The sequence below is a fragment of the Chiloscyllium punctatum genome, chromosome 47 (genome assembly GCF_047496795.1).
Source record: "Chiloscyllium punctatum isolate Juve2018m chromosome 47, sChiPun1.3, whole genome shotgun sequence".
In the NCBI taxonomy this organism is placed as follows: Eukaryota; Metazoa; Chordata; class Chondrichthyes; order Orectolobiformes; family Hemiscylliidae; genus Chiloscyllium; species Chiloscyllium punctatum.
In genome coordinates this window covers 57,283,389-57,299,897 of record NC_092785.1, presented here as the reverse complement: position 1 = coordinate 57,299,897, position 16,509 = coordinate 57,283,389, and the positions used below count along the sequence as shown (strand labels likewise).

The 16,509-nt window shown below is 43.7% G+C and overlaps 1 long non-coding RNA gene across 1 annotated transcript in view; it reads left to right on the top strand.

The window, feature by feature from the left end:
* LOC140468633 (uncharacterized) overlaps positions 1–16,198 on the top strand; it is a 62,286-nt gene extending 46,088 nt beyond the window's left edge. The window contains exons 7-9 of the long non-coding RNA XR_011955760.1: positions 6,897–7,008; positions 12,580–12,688; positions 14,950–16,198. This is a non-coding gene — a long non-coding RNA (uncharacterized lncRNA). The remainder of the gene's footprint in view (positions 1–6,896; positions 7,009–12,579; positions 12,689–14,949) is intronic.
* Positions 16,199–16,509: the final 311 nt, after the last annotated feature.

Here is a 16,509-nt window from a genome sequence, read left to right as displayed (position 1 = left end):
TGCCTTTTAACTGTTGCAGTTGTACTAGCCTCCACCACTTCCTCTGGCAGCTCATTCCATATATGTACTATCATCTGCGTGAAAAAGTTGCCCCTTTTTATCTTTTATATCTTTCTACTCTCACTCTAAACCTCGCCCTATAATTCTGGACTCGCACACCACAGGAGAAAGACTTTGTCTCTTTACCCTATCCATGTCCCTCTTGATTTTATAAACCTCGATGAGGTCACCCTCAGCCTCCAACTCTCCAGGAAAAACAACCATCACCTGTTCAAACTCTCCCTATAGCTCATCCCTGGCAACGTTGTTGTAAATCTTTTCTGGACCCTTTCAAGTTTCACAACATCCTTCCGATCGGAAGTAGAACAGAGTTGCATGCAGCATTCCAAAATTGGCCTAACCACTGTCTTGTACAGCCGCAACATGACCTCCCAACTCCTGTACCCAATACTCTGACCAATAAAGGAATGCATACCAAGCGCCTTCTTCGCGATCCTAACTACCTGTGACTCTACTGTCAAGGAACTCTGTATTTCATTTGAAAGATTTCATAGACAGGGAGAGTGGTCCGAGGTTTTCTGGGTGATGCTAGTTCAGTCTAAGCTGGTAGGCAGATCCAGTGAAGTATTTGCAGCGCTGTCTGATGAATGGTCGAGAGATAATGCACATGTCAACCAGGCTATTTTAAGTGCTTATGGATTGCTTATGAAAGGGAAGCCACTACAATTCCCTTTACCGTTCCATCGCTATCTGTCAAAGCTCTTTCAGGTCTATATCCTCCGAATTGTTGAAACCTGCTCTAACAATTGCAACTCCCGTTATTTCCTAACATTGTTGAGTCTCTAAAACCATCCCTTTCAGTTTAATCTCCTCCACTGCATACAACACTCCTAGCCTGTTTAATCTGTTCAATTCCTTCAGTTCCTATATACCTATGTATAGGTGTGACTGCTTTGTGGCCATTGTATCCTCATTTATATCTGCAAAAGGCTCTGCTCACTATAGCATATCCTATGCTCATAAATGAATCTGGTCTCTCACAAGACTCTCTATCACTCTCTCCTCCAGTCTCTACAAGCTTCCCTATCCCTGTCGTACCTTGCAGCATGCACCCCACTCACTCTCTCTGACATACCTTCCAGTGCATAAATTCATCTCTCCTTCTAACTGTATCCAGTCTATAACTTCATCCCTGTCCGTGCAACATCCTCCAGTCCATATACTCCTCTCTATTGCTGCAGCATTCTCCAGCTTATATCATCTTCCATGTGCTTGCAACATTCTCCAGTCCATACTACCCACCCTTTCCCTGTAACATTCTCCAGTCCATACCATCCTCCTTATCACTGTGATATTCTCCAGATCCCACAAATGTTGTTAAATGTACGAAATCCTGGAATTCTGTGAATGGTCTACGTCCTGATCAACATTGTCCATGTAACGATCCACAACCCTACACACATCCCTATCTCTGGAATCTAATCAAAGACGCTTTATCTCTCTATCTTCCTCCAAACAATAAAATGTTTTCTCCTGCGAACAATCTGTAGCAACTGTAACTATGTTTAACCCTGCAACATTGTCACACCCCCAAACATCTCTCCCACTCTGTGACCTCTAACCATCCCTCAAAGGCCCTCTCTCGGTGACACGCACCATGCATTTGCAACAAGGCAGATGGAATGACAGCATTAACTGAAGGGAACAGATATGATCGAACTGTTATTGTGGAGGTGTGGCTGCAGCATGACCATCGCTGGGATGTGATTATTGAGGGGTTGTAGGGATTTAGGCAGGATCAGCAAAAAACCAAACAGGTCCCGTTTTGTTGTGAAGAAAGGCCGCAGTCAGTGCATTAGTGAGACAGCCAATTTAATCTGGGAATCAAAATATAGAGTCATTTTGAATGGACAGCTTCTAAATAGCAAGGGAGATCTGGGAGATCAAATCACAATCCATGCATGTTGTTAAGTCGGATGCAATATTTTCTTGGTGATAGTAGACAGAGGCATGTGCAGTGGTCAATTTCTGATTGGACGTCTGTTTCACAAGGATCAGTGCTGTGATGTCTGTGTGTAATTTATATCTGTGATTCAGATGAAAAGGTCAGCAGTTTGAGTGGTAATTTTGCAGTCGACATTTGGAAAGGCATGTAATGATTAGGGATAGTTAGGGGAATTGTGGATAGTGAGGAAGAGTGTTCAAGGTTGCAGCAGTATGTAGATCAGCTGTAACATTGGGCAGAGATGGGGCAAATTGAATTTCATCGGGACAGGTGTGAAGTGATGCATAGAACATAGAACATAGAACAATACAGCACAGAACAGGCCCTTCGGCCCACGATGTTGTGCCGAACTTCTAACCTAGATTTAAAAACCCATCCATGTACCTATCCAAATGCTGCTTAAAGGTCGCCAATGAATCTGACTCTACCACTCCCACGGGCAGCGCATTCCATGCCCCCACCACTCTCTGGGTAAAGAACCCACCCCTGACATCTCCCCTCTACCTTCCACCCTTCACCTTAAATTTATGCCCCCTTGTAACACTCTGTTGTACCCAGGGAAAAAGTTTCTGACTGTCTACTCTATCTATTCCTCTGATCATCTTATCAAGTCACCCCTCATCCTTCGCCGTTCCAACGAGAAAAGGCCGAGAACTCTCAACCTATCCTCATACGACCTACTCTCCATTCCAGGCAACATCCTGGTAAATCTTCTCTGCACCCTCTCCAAAGCTTCCACATCTTTCCTAAAGTGAGGCGACCAGAACTGCACACAGTACTCCAACTGTGGCCTAACCAAAGTCCTGTACAGCTGCAACATCACTTCACGACTCTTGAATTCAATCCCTCTGCTAATGAACGATAATACTCCATAGGCCTTCTTACAAACTCTATCCACCTGAGTGGCAACCTTCAAAGATCTATGTACATAGACCCCAAGATCCCTCTGTTCCTCCACCTGACTAAGAACCCTACCATTAACCCTGTATTCCGCATTCTTATTTGTTCTTCCAAAATGGACAACCTCACACTTGGCAGGGTTGAACTCCATCTGCCACTCCTCAGCCCAGCTCTGCATCATATCTAAGTCCCTCTGCAGCCGACAACAGCCCTCCTCACTGTCCACAACTCCACCTATCTTCGTATCATCTGCAAATTTACTGACCCACCCTTCGACTCCCTCATCTAAGTCATTAATAAAAATTACAAACAGTCATTAATAAAAATTACAAGCATTTATGAAGTCAAATGGAAGAGAGAAGTACACTAATTGACTAGTTGGAAACATTGATAAACAGAGAGACACTGGAAGCAAATCCATAGCTCCCTAAAAATAACAACACAACAGGATGTGGTGGTCAAGGGGGAGTATGGTATGCTTACCTTTATTGGGCACAGTATTGAGTACAGACGTTTGCATGTCATGTTGTGACTGAATGAAACTTCATTCGACCATGTTTGGAAAGTTGCGTGTCATTCTCATCGACACACCACAGGAAGGATGTGGAGGTTTTGGGGAGGTTCCAACAGAGGGTTGGCAGAATATTGCCTGGATGAGACTGTGCTTAAGGAGGTTGGACGCAGTTGGATTGTTTTGCGAGAATATTCGAGACTGAGGGGTGAACTTGTACAGGTATAGAGCATGAGGAGAGGCGTGAATAGTGTGGATAGTTGGAATCCTCCTTCCAATGTCGAAATATCAAATACTAGGGCGCATCGGTTTAAGGTGAGAGTGAGAAGTTTTAAGTGAGATGAATGAGGCCAATTGTCTTTACCGAGCAATGTGATTATTGAGGGGTTGTAGGGATTTAGGCAGGATCAGCAAAAAAACAAACAGGAGGTGGGAGAGGTGGCAACAAGAGCAAACATTTGAAGGGCATTTAGACAGAAACATGAACAAACAGAGAATAGAGGGATATCGCCCATGTGCAGACAGATGGGATTAGTTGAGAATAGCATCATGGTCAGCACAGCCATGGTGGGCCGAAGGGCCTATTACTCTGCTGTACTGTTCCATTTTCTAACTTAACGACATCTAACCTGTCAAAGCCCCTCCGAATCCTGGATATTTCATTCAATTTCTCTCACATTCTTCAAAACCCCAATAGGTTCAAGGGCAATCTACTCCAACTCTTCACATTGGATAATCCCGCCATCTCCAGGATCAGCCAAGCGAACCTTCCCTGGACTGCCTCCAACACAAGAATGTCTTTCCTGAGGGCACACATACTATTCATTATAATCTAGGTGTGGTCTGACTTGTACCTTGCATTGTTTTAGCAAGACCTCCCTATATTTAGACTCCATTCCCTTTGCCTTCTCAATTACTTGCTGGTCCTGTAAGCTACCTGTTTCAGATTGAATCACAAGGATTCCCAAAATCCTTTGTGCAGTCAGTCTGAAACCAAACGGTGTTAGCCTGACAGTAAGTCGGGAACGTGCTGGAAAGTGCTATAAAGAATATGACAATAAATGAGAACTAGATACTTAGAAACAATGTGAGATGTATGATTTTATAAAAGGGGAATATTTTTAAATCTGTTGCATTCTATATTTTGGTGTGACCATAAATGGCAGAATAGATAAGGGTGGGGGAGGATAGTTGCAGTAGAGGGATATTTGAAATTTCAGAAGCATTTTGAAAAGTTTCAACAAGGGCTAAAAATTAGCTCGTGAGAGAATAGGGCCGCTGAAAGGTCAATGAGGCTGTCTGTGTGGAATCACTGCTGATGATGGAGATATTGAACAAATATTTTGTGTTAGGCTTTACTGTGGTGAAAGACATGGAAGCTCGGGAACTTGGGAAAATACATAGGGATGTCTTGAAAAGAGTTCACATTGGAGAACAGGAGGTGCTGGATGTCTTAAAATGGAAAAGTTAGATAAAACCTTTGGACATGATCAGATATACCCCAGCGCCTTGTGAGAAGCGAGGGAGGAAATTGCAGGGCCCCTCCCAGAGATATTTGTATTATCGACAGCTACTACGGACCAGTGAGACTGATGCAGAGGTGGTAAGTTGTTGGAGGAGATTCTGAGAGAAACGATCATCGTGCATTTGGAAAGGTAAGGACAGATTAACGATCGTCAGCATGGCTTTGTGCATGGGAAATCATGCCTCAAATGTGAGTGTGGAGGTAGACAAGTGAGAGGTCAAAGCAGAGCAGTACACGATGTCCACATGAACTTTAGCAAGGCCTTTGACAAGGTTCTACATGGCAGACTGGTTAGTAAGTTTAGATCAGACATAACCAGGGAGCGCTCACCAACTGGATACACGACAGGATTGACTGTAGGAGACAGAGCGTGTTCATAGAGGGTTTCTGCTCAAACTGCAGGCCTGTGACCAACGGTGTGCCATGGGGTTCGGTGCTGGGTCACTGTTGTGCATCATTTATATAAACAGATTAGATGATAATACAGGAGCCATGGTTAGCAAGTTTGTGAGTGAGACTGAAATTGGTAATAAAGTGGACAGTGAAGAGGGTTATCGAAGAGTACAATGGAATCAACAGTACTGCTGGACCACTGAGGTAAGGAATAACAGGTGGAGAAATGCAAGATGTTGTATTGTGGTAAAGCAGACCAGGCTGGACTTGTACAATTAATGCTTGGGCCTTGGATATTGTTGTGAATCATTTCATTGACCCAGGGATGCAGGTACACAGTTTTTTGGAAGTAGCGTCACGGGTAGACAGTCTGGTGAAGCAGGCGTTTGGGATGGTAACCCTTCATTGGGCAGAGCATTGAGAGTAGGAGTTGGGATGTCATGGTGTATCTGTACAGGACATTAGTGAGGCCTCTGTATAAGCATTGTTGATTATCTGGAAAAAATCAACTTGTTCACGTATGTCCTTTAGGGAGGGATATATGACATTCTTACCTGGTCTGGCTCACATGTGACTCCAGTCCCACAGCAATATGGCTGGCTCTGAGTTGCCTCTGGGCAATTAGCAGGAGGGCAATGGATGCTGGTCCATCCGGTGACATCCTTCGGCCTTGAATGAATCAATGAAATATACATATGTCTATCCCTACCTTTGCAAACAGCTCTAGCTGCAGCAATCCGTACTGGCTTTGTAATGTTGTTCAGGCCTTTACCCCTCTCTGTAACACTCTCACCACCTCCAACACCTTCAATCCTCCCTGTTCCACTACTCTGATTAAACACTGACAATATTTCCTCTTCCTACTGCACTCCTCCACATTTCTAAATGTTGGTTACTTCAGAATTGATCGGTTTTTTTTTCATCTCTTAATCAAATCGGCCAAGACCATCTGAAGTGGGAAGGAGCATTGGGAAGGTGTCGAACACCTCGAGACTTACTGTGGGGAAAACGGGAATCGAGGAGAAAACAGCACAAGGAGCGCGCTGTCATATCAACACCCCACCCACCCCCTTTCCACGTTCACCTTCTGCCTCAAGTGTAACAGAGTCTGTGGAAGGCCACATCGGTCTGTACAGCCAACTCCAGACTCCCCCACCCCCACTGAGAGTGGGAGACAGTCAGCCTCATCTGTGAGCCACTGCCAAAGAGATGATGAGATAGAAAGGTTGAATCCCCTCACAATTATCCCAGTGTCTTTGTTACAAATTCAAACAATTCCCTGTTGATGCAGTGTTTAATAATGTCATATCACTTAGTATCTCTCCATGTGGTATCCCTCGCTGTGTGGGTCTATTTACTGCCTCTGTCAGCATTTCTCCCTCTTACAGATGGTCTGAGATCATGAGTCAACAGAATTTTCCATTCCAGAGAGATGCAGCAGCACAGGCAAGGGATGGAGACTGGAATTATCGAGATCTCTGCTGGACTCAGTGCCACTCTGCATGTGTTATCCTCATTGCATCAGTCTAATTTCCCATTCTGTCTATTTCTGTCTCATGCAGCTCATCAGGATGTTCCTAACTCCTTTCTCATCCATCACCTCATGGAAACTGGTTGGTCAGCCAGAGAGGGATGGAGAGGGAGATCTGGAGCCTTCAGTAATTCCTGCAGCTGGTAAGATCACTCACAATAAACAGCACAGGGTGGAGGTAGACCAGGAAGACAGGACAGAGATATAGAGCTGGGCAAGGAACAGCAACATTCTAGACTTCATTCTCACCATCTTGTGAGGGTCCTGCTTTCACCTCTGCTGTACTGGTCCTCAATGCGACAGCACAGGGGATCGCAGGCATCAATCCTGGCCCATGCTGTGTTCGTGATCTCTGTAATATCCTCCAGCCCCAATAATCCTTCCTCTGTCTGGAGTCTCCTCTAGTCCACATCATTTTCTGTTTCTCTGTCTCTGTCTCTGTCTCTGTCAGGTTCTCCAGTCCCTAACACCCTAATCCCTAACCTTCTCCAGTAGATACTAAATTCCTTCATCCCTGTAAACCCTGACAGCCCTGTCTATCCCTGTAAGCTTCTCCCATCACTATCACCCTCCATGTCAATGTATTTGTCTTTAACCTCTCCATCGGTCCCTACCTATGTAATCTTCTCCAGCTCCTACAACCCTTCCTTAGCTGTGAAAAATTTGTAATCTCCTTATCCTTCTCCAATTCTTTGATCTTTACCTTGTTAAATTTCACCCTCATTCCCGACCCCCATACCCCTCCCGACTTCAGGAACCTCTTTCACTTTGCGCAACCCTCCCCATTTGTGTAATTGTCTCCAACCCAGTAACCTGGACTTCTCCATTGCGTTCCTATCTATGTCGACTCCAGAGCCTAGAAGCCTTCTTATATCTGTAAATGTCTTCAATCACAACAACCTTCCATATCTCTGTTAGTATACACAATAATCTCCTAGATGAAACAGCCCCCTGTCTGTGCCTCTCAGTCTGCCTGCCTCTTCCTAACTCCATCCCTATCCCTATCTCCAGAATCTAATCCAGCTCCCTCTCTCTCTGTAAATTCCTCCAATCCCCACACACCTTTGTCCCTCTGACATTCTTGACCAGATGTCACTGTGTTTACTTCTTAGCCTCCCTATCTCTGTAACCTCTACCCATCTGTTCAACCCCCCACTACTGAGGAATGACTCCCTTTATTCGCTATAAGGCAGATGGAATGACAGTGAACAGATATGATGGAACTGTCATTACGGAGGTGTAGCTGCAGAATGACCATTGCTGGGAAGTGAATACGAAGGGTTGTTGGGATCGAGTTATAGAGTCAGAGAGATGTGCAGCATGGAAACCGACCCTTCGGTCCAACCCATCCATGCTGAGCAGATATTCCAACCAAATCTAATCCCAATATGCAGACTAGGCAAAAAGCCAAAAAGTTGTGAAGGAAGTATGAGGTTAATGCATTAATGAGACAGTCATGTAGATCTGAATATCAAAAGTGGAGCTGAGAATAACCAAGCAGCAGCAACCATTAGCAGGAATTCTTTTGTAGGCACCAAACAGTGATGGGAATGTCAATATGGTTACAGTCAGGACGCTGAATGTACTTATGGCAAGGGCAGTACAGTAACTGTGTGACAGTGGTCTCTATGCCAACGAGCGTGTTGGATTTAATTTGTTGGTGTGAATATAAATGGCAGAATTGTAAGGGTGTAGGAGGGGTGTAGTGGTATAGGGGATATGGTGTATTTGAATTATCAGAAGCCTTTATGCAAGTTTAAACAGGGAAAAGAACGGATAAAGGAAGCACATGGTGAGGGGAAGAAACTGACAGGACAGCGTACCTGCAGAGTTACTGCCTTTGCTGTTTGAATTCATGTATCGCTGGATATCGGAGTGCATTTATCGGATTTAAAGGTTACTGTAGATTATATCTGCAATAAATGCTTCTGCTTGTGAATCCTATCAGATCGAATGGATTGGTTGGAGAGACAGTTTAAGACAATACAGAATTGGTAACAGCAACAGTATGTGATGGATGGCAGTGAAAGGAAGGGGGACAGTCTCAGATAGAGTTACATAGATGGGTTAACTCCAAAAAAGGCAAGAGAGTTAAGCAGCTAGTGCAGGAGTCTTCTGGGGCTGTCCCCATTTTAAGCAAATATGCTGTTTTGGAAAATGTAGTGGGTGATGGATTCACACGGAACGTAGCACAAACAGGCAGGTTTGTGGTATGGAGACTGGCACTAATGCAACAAGGGATACGTCGGATTCCATGAGGTCAGTTGTGTTAGGGGACTCGCTAGTCTGAGGTACAGACAGACGGTTCTGTGGACAGCAGAGAAATAAGCAGATTAGTGTGTTGCTTCCCTGGTGCCAGGATCAAGGATATCTCAGAAAGTGTGCAGAATGTTCTCATGGGGAGAGGGGCCAGCAAGAGGTCATTGTCCAAATTGTAACCAACGACATAAGAAGGGAAAACATTTGAGATTATGGACGGAGATTGCAGGGTGATAGGCAGAAATTTTAAAAAAGAGGATCTTGAGAGTAATAATATCTGTATTACTCCCGGCGCTATGAGCTAGTGAGGACAGGAATAGAGGGATAGAGCAGATGAATACATGGCTTAGGAGCTGGTGTATGGGAGAAGTATTCACATTTTTGGATCACTGGAATCTCTTTTGAGGTAGAAGGAACCTGTACCAGAAGGACGGATTGCACCTAAATTGGAAGGGGGCGAATATACTGGCAGGAAGATTTGCCACAGCTGCTCGGGAGGTTTTAAACTAGTTTGGGCGGGGGGGGGGGGAGGGGGTGGGGAGCTGGGGGCCGGGAGATAGTGAGGAAATAGATCAATCTGAGATTGGTAAACTGAGAACAGAAACGAGTCAAAGAGTCAGGACGGGCAGGGACAAGGTAGGACTAATAAAGTAAACTCCATTTATTTCAATGCAAAGGGGCCGAATAGGGAAGGCAGATGAACTCAGGGCATGGTTAGGAATATGGGACTGGGATATCATAGCAGTTACAGAAACATGGCTCAGGGATCGGCAGGACCGGCAGATAATGTTCCAGGTTACAAATTCTACAGGAAAGATAGAAAGGAAGGCAGGACAGGAGGGGGAATGGAGTTTTTGATTAGGGATAGCATTACAGGGGTACTAAGGGAGGATATTCCTGGAAATACATCGAGGGAAGTTATTTGGGTAGACCTGAGAAATAAGAACGGGATGATCGCCTTATTGGGATTGTATTATAGACTCCCTAATAGTCAGAGGGAAATTGAGAAACAAACTTGTGAGAAGATCTCAACTATCTGTAAGAAAGTAGGGTGATTATGGGAGGAGATTTTAACTTTCCAAACATAGACTGGGACTGCCGTAGCATTAAGAGTCTAGATGGAGAGGAAGTTATTCAGTGTGTAGAAGAAAATTTTCTGATTCAGTATGTGGATTAACCTACTAGAGAAGGTACAAAACTTGACCCACTCTGGGGAAATAAGGCAGGGCAGGTGACTGAGGTGTCAGTGGAGGTGCACTTTGGGGCCAGCTACCATAACACCATGAGATCTTAAATAATTATGGAAATGGATAGACCAGATCTTAAAGTTGAAGTTATAAATTGGAGAAAGACCAATTTTGACAGTATTTGGCAAGAACTTTCAAAACCTGATTGGGGGCAGATGTTCACAGGTAAATGGACGGCTGGAAAATGGGAAGCCTTCAAAAATGAGATAACAAGAATCCAAAGCAAGTATATTCCTGTTGGGGTGAAAAGAAAGGCTTTACGGGACACTGGTTAGCCCACTGTTGGAATATTGCTGGAATTCTGGTCTCCTTCCTATCGGAAATATGTTGTGAAAATTGAAAGGGTTCAGGAAAGATTTACAAGGATATTGACAGAGTTGGAGAATTTGAGGTATAAGGAGAGGCTGTGCAGGCTGGGGCTGTTTACCCTTGAGCGTTGGAGGCTGAGGGGTGACCTTCTAGAGATGTACAAAATTGTGAAGGGCATGGAGAGGATAAATAGAGAAAGTCTTTTCCCTGGCGTCAGGGAGTCCAGAACTAAAGGGCATAGGTTTAGGCTGAGAAGTGAAGGATGTTGGGTGGTACAGTGGTTAGCAATGCTACCTCCCAATGCCATGAGACTCAGGTTCAATTCCTGCCTCAGGCTGTGTGGACTTTGCACATTCTCCCTATGTCTGCGTGGGTTTCCTCCCACAATCCAAACTTGTGCAGGCTAGGTGAATTGGCTATGCTAAATTGCCTGTGCTGTTGGGTGTAGGGGGAAGGATCTGGGTGGTTTGCGCTTTGGTGGGTCGTTGTGGACTTGTTTCCACACTTTAAAAAATCAAAACGTGAAAGAGACCTAAGGGGCAACTTTTTCACACATACGGTGGTACGTGTATGGAATGAGCTGCCAGAGGATGTGGTGGAGGCTGGTACAATTGCAGCATTTAAAAGACATTTGGATGGTTATATGAATAGGAAGGGTTTGGAGGGATATGGGTCGGATGTGGGCAGGTGGGAATAGATTGGGTTGGGATATCTGCTCGACATGGACGGGTTGGACTGAAAGGTCTGTTTCCATGCTGTACATCTCTATGCCTCGATAACTCACAGAGTGAGTTTGTAAATGCAATTAGTGTGAATGGTATTTGGAGCAATACATGTAATTGGAAAGTTAAAGTTAGGTTGGAGTTTGTTTAAAGGGATTGGAATATAGAGGTAAAGACATCATGAATCAGTTGCATAGAGTGTTGGTGAGAGTGTACCTGAGGTATTGAGTGCAGTGTCGGTGACCTAATCTAAGAAAGATTACACTGATCACAGAGGACGTGCAATGGACATTCTCCAGATCAATTCCTGAGATGACAAGATTTTCTGATGGGGAGATTTGTCCTGCGACCTCTCCAGTTTCAAAGCATGAGAGGTGATCACAGTGAAATTTCAAAAATCTATGATTCATGTGATGAGGTGGAAATAAACAGGATGTTTTTCTAGCTGTCTACTCTATATTTAAGGCAAATAATGACAGGATAAGGGATATGCCATTTAAGACCATAATAAGGCGGAAATTCTTCCCTCGGAGGGGACTGACTAACACAGGGGCATGGAAGCCTACTGGCAGGGCAAGATTAAAGAGAATCCCCAGATATTCTTCACGTATATCAAGTGGAACAGAACAACCAGGGAACATGTAGGCCCTATTAGTGACTTGGCAAGTTGTATCCAAACTCAACTTCATGGTAGAAGGCTGTTTGTGTGACTGGAGCCCAATTTCCCTGGTGTACCCGGTAGACATCAGTGCTGTGTTCCGTATTATTTGTGGCATTCATAAGTGATGTGAATGTGAAGTGGGTAGGGGGAGTGTGATAAGTAAGTTTGTGTTGGACACAAAGATTGGCTGTGTGGTTGGCAGTGAGGAGGGAGGTCTTATATTACAGGAAGATACAGAGAGAATGGTCAGATGGACAGAACAATGGCAAATGGAATGTAACCCTGATAAATATAAGGTGATGCACTTTGGAAGAAGGAACCAGACAGGGGAGGACTCAAAGAACAGCATCACACTAGGAAGCTCAGAGCGTGCTTCTCCACACATCCCTGAATGTGACTGGATATGATAATTGATGAGTTCAGCATGACTGTAGATAAAGCCTATATTCATTGACCCAAAGATTATCCGAGTTCTACATAGCACTTTGGTAAGGCCAAATGAAATATTGTGTGCAGTTCTAGGAGCCGCGTTACAGGAAGGATGTGATTGTACTGGATGAGGTGCAGAAGAGATTCACCAGGATGCTCCCTGTGATGGACCATATGAGCTGTGGAGAGAGGCTGGGTAAGCGCGAGTTACTTATTTTGGAGCAGAGGAAGTTGACTTGGAATGTAATTCAGATATAAGATTACAAGGGGCATGGACAGGGTGAATAGACAACAGCTGTTCTTTTTAGTCAAAGTTTTAGCTTCTTTACAGAGTGAAACCAGGGAATGGAGAATGGAGAACAGAGAAACATGACACAGCTACTTCACTTCTGCCTTCACAGAAAAATACATAAACAAAGCCTTCCCAGCAATAGGAGAAAACCTGAGTCTGATGAGAAAATAATGTGGAATGAAACTAGTAAATAAACTAATTCGGAGAAATTATTGGAACTGAAAATAATGGGCATAGAAAAAAAAAACAACACAGATTGATGAAATGGGAAGCATTTGAGAAACTCACTGGTAGATTAATTACAGAATTACAGAAAATACAATAGAGGCACTGAACTTGGATTTTCAGCAAGGATTTTAATAGAGTCCCAAGCCTAGTGTGCAAAGTAAAAGCACATGGGATAGGGGGTAATATATGAACATGGTGTTAAAATGGGAGTGTTGACAGGAAAGAATGAGTAGGAATAAATGGATGGTTTTCAGTTTGGAAGGCTCATGAGGCATCGCAATGATTGGTGATGGGGCACCAGATATTCACAATACATCTCAAACATCTCATTGAGGGAATCAAATGCAAAGTTTCCAAGTCTGCTGACGGAACTAGGATTTTGAAAGTGAGGAGGATGTCAATAAAACTTAAAGGAGATTGAAACAAACGGAGTGAGTGAGTAAACATGTGGCAGATGAAGAGCAGTGTGGATAGGTGTGATGTTGTCTACTTTGTTGTGAAACACTAAAGTTCCAGCCAACCATTGGAAAAGGGAGTGGTTGAGAAATGTCGATCTATGAAGGGAACTGTACTTTACTTTTCTTCTGTTATTGTTTAGACAGACATCTGAGTTCCATGCAGGGCAGTGAGTTCTGAAGAAAGAAGCCAATACAGGAAATACATTGGCACACAGACCAGTGTACACAGACCCACCAAGTTAGGAGCTGTAACATTGAAAAGGATCTGGGATCTCACTGTACACCAGTCACTGAAAGCAATATTGCAGGAGCAGAAAGCAGTCAGGAAGATAAATTGTTGTTGACCATCATTTCAGAAGGACTGGAGTCCAGGGGTAAGGGTGTCTCAGTGCAGCTGTACAGGCCCTTGGTGAGACCTCAACTCGAACATTGTGCAGTGTTGTGTGCAGTTTTGGTCTCCGTACCTAATAAAGGACAAACCTGACATTGAGGGAGTGCAGCGAAGGATGACCAGACTGATCTCTGGGATGACAGACTTTTTGTGGAGCAGAGTTTGGGGCAACTGAGCCTGTATCCCATGGGGTTTAGGAAAATGAGTGGAGATCTCAGTGAGATATATAAAACACTGACAGGGTGAGTTAGATTGGAAGCAGTGATGATAATTCCCCTGGCTGGGAAGTCTAAAACAAGAGGCCACAGTATTAAATACAGATGGGTCACATTGCATTTAGATACGAATAAATGTCTGCACTCAGAGACTGGTGAACCCGGGAATTCTCTCTCACATAAGGCTGTGGAAGACAAGGCACTAAAGACTAATAAGGATGTCTAGACACCAAAGGATGGGGTAGAGAGCAGGAGTGTGGTGTAGAAATAAAGGGTCAACCATCATTATATTGAATTGGATAGCAAATTCGACAGACCAAGGGGACGACTGTAGTTCCTATTTTATAGCTTCACAAGGTTAATCACATTAATGGGTGTGTAAAGTGTGTGGGGAAAGTGCATTGAGGAGATGTTCAGACATTAACTAGAATGGGGCAGGCTCAATGGCCTATTACATTCCCGATGTTTCTGTGCAGTTTGTGGGAAAGCTCTGTAAATGTTGTCACAAGTTCACAGATGTTAGGAAGGACGTCTCTGCTGGCTTAACAGGACTGTGTTTCCCGTTCCCTTTTCCATACCGTGGTTGGGGGCTGGGTGTTCTGTCAGGTTTTATCCTTTTAGACTTCAGAGCAGTTTGATACGACAGAGTGTCTTACTTGGCCTTTTCAGAGACCATTGAAGAGTGCATCTTCACATGTCTATGTGTTTGGAGTCGCTTTTCGGCCAGACCAGGAAAGCACGGGAGATTCACTTCCTTAAAGTACATTGGGGAAGGAAATTGGTGTTTGTAATCGACATTGACTTCAAGGCCATTGTTACTGACACCAGATTTGAGATCTCGATATTTTATTAATTGTTTTTAATTTCCACCAGCTGCCAGAGCATTAGCCTGGTCTGGATTATTCATCTAGTGACTTTTCCAAAACAGCACCATCTCCACATGGGGACCGATCGGAAACCACACTGAGCAAGTTTATGTCTGTGCTGCTTGACAGCTCTATCAAAACGAACTCCCAATTTGACTATCATGATGAGACTGAGAGGGTTGTAATTGGTCCGATTGTAATTATTCCCCGACACTGAGTAATTTTCCACATTGCTCGGGAGATGTCAGAGTTGTAGCTGGAAGGAAACCGCTTCCCCAGGGGCACGGCTTGTTGTACAGCACAAGTCTTCAGTCCTATTGCAGGAATGGGGTCAGGACTCATTGCATTTGCCTTTCTACTGTGTTCAGCTTTTTCTTCATGGCACGTGCAGCGAATTGAATTGGTTGAAGACTGATCTGTGATCCTGTGGGCATCATGATGACGGTGAATTGAATCATTGACTCAACACCCCTGGCTGAGGACGGTACAGATACTATTTCCTTGTTTTTTACACTGATGTGCAGAGCTGATCCATTGATAGAATGGGGATAATTGTGGAGCCCTCTCTAACAGTTAGTTGTTTAATCGACTATCACGATTTTTGGCCGGATGTGGCAGGCTGCAGAGGTTTCATCGGGGTGTATTGACCTTGTGACAATTTCTCTATCTCGATCATACGATTTGGTTTTATTTGATTTGATAGGATCCATTGTCGCATGTATCTAAGTAGAGTGAAACACTTTGTTTATACACAGTTCTGGCAGATCATAGTGAGAGTTGGAGCTGCCTTTTTTTAGAGACATGGAGTGGCCGAAAATTAAAAGTCTACTTCAGCTGTCTGTTTCGGAAGAGCCACAAAATAGACAGAAATTAAATTAGATTGCTTCAGCATCAGTGAAAAAAGGGCCTTTGAACAGGGAATTATTCCAAAGCAAAAGAAAGGATAATCTGATTCGCAAGATTCTGAAACATGCCAATATAGTGGTAAAGAAGGTTTTTTTTAAAAAAAGTGATGATTTGTAACAGAACACAGATGAAAAAATGAAATTGTAGCACAAAAACTTTGAAGAATCACCACAAAAAGTAACTTATTCTGATCTCAGTAAGGATTATTTTCATCCACAAAAATAGCATCTCAAGTTATCTTTCAGAAGCCTGTTGTGCCTTTGAAACTGTTTACAATAGTAATAAGTTCTAGTTAAATATTTGGTAAATAATCATGGACACAGATTTCAACATAATAATAAAACCTTAAAGAGATGCCTGGCTTGTCTTGTCGAATTCGTGAAGAAAAAGGTTAACCGTGGAAATAATAATATTACGTATTTTGTATCAGAATCAGCTTTTTACTGTAAAATGTGATACGGAATTTGATAAGAGATAGCCTGCCCATTGGAGAATAGAATTCATGCAATCCTACAAGATAAACAATGAGGGATATGACTGAAAAGAGCAGAGCCCCGAACTTTGGAATGCATGAAAGATCCCAAGGCCTAGAGATAACAAAAATCGTTAAACATCTGAAACAAATAAGAAGCTCGGGCTGTCCATAGGCGTGTCCATCAAT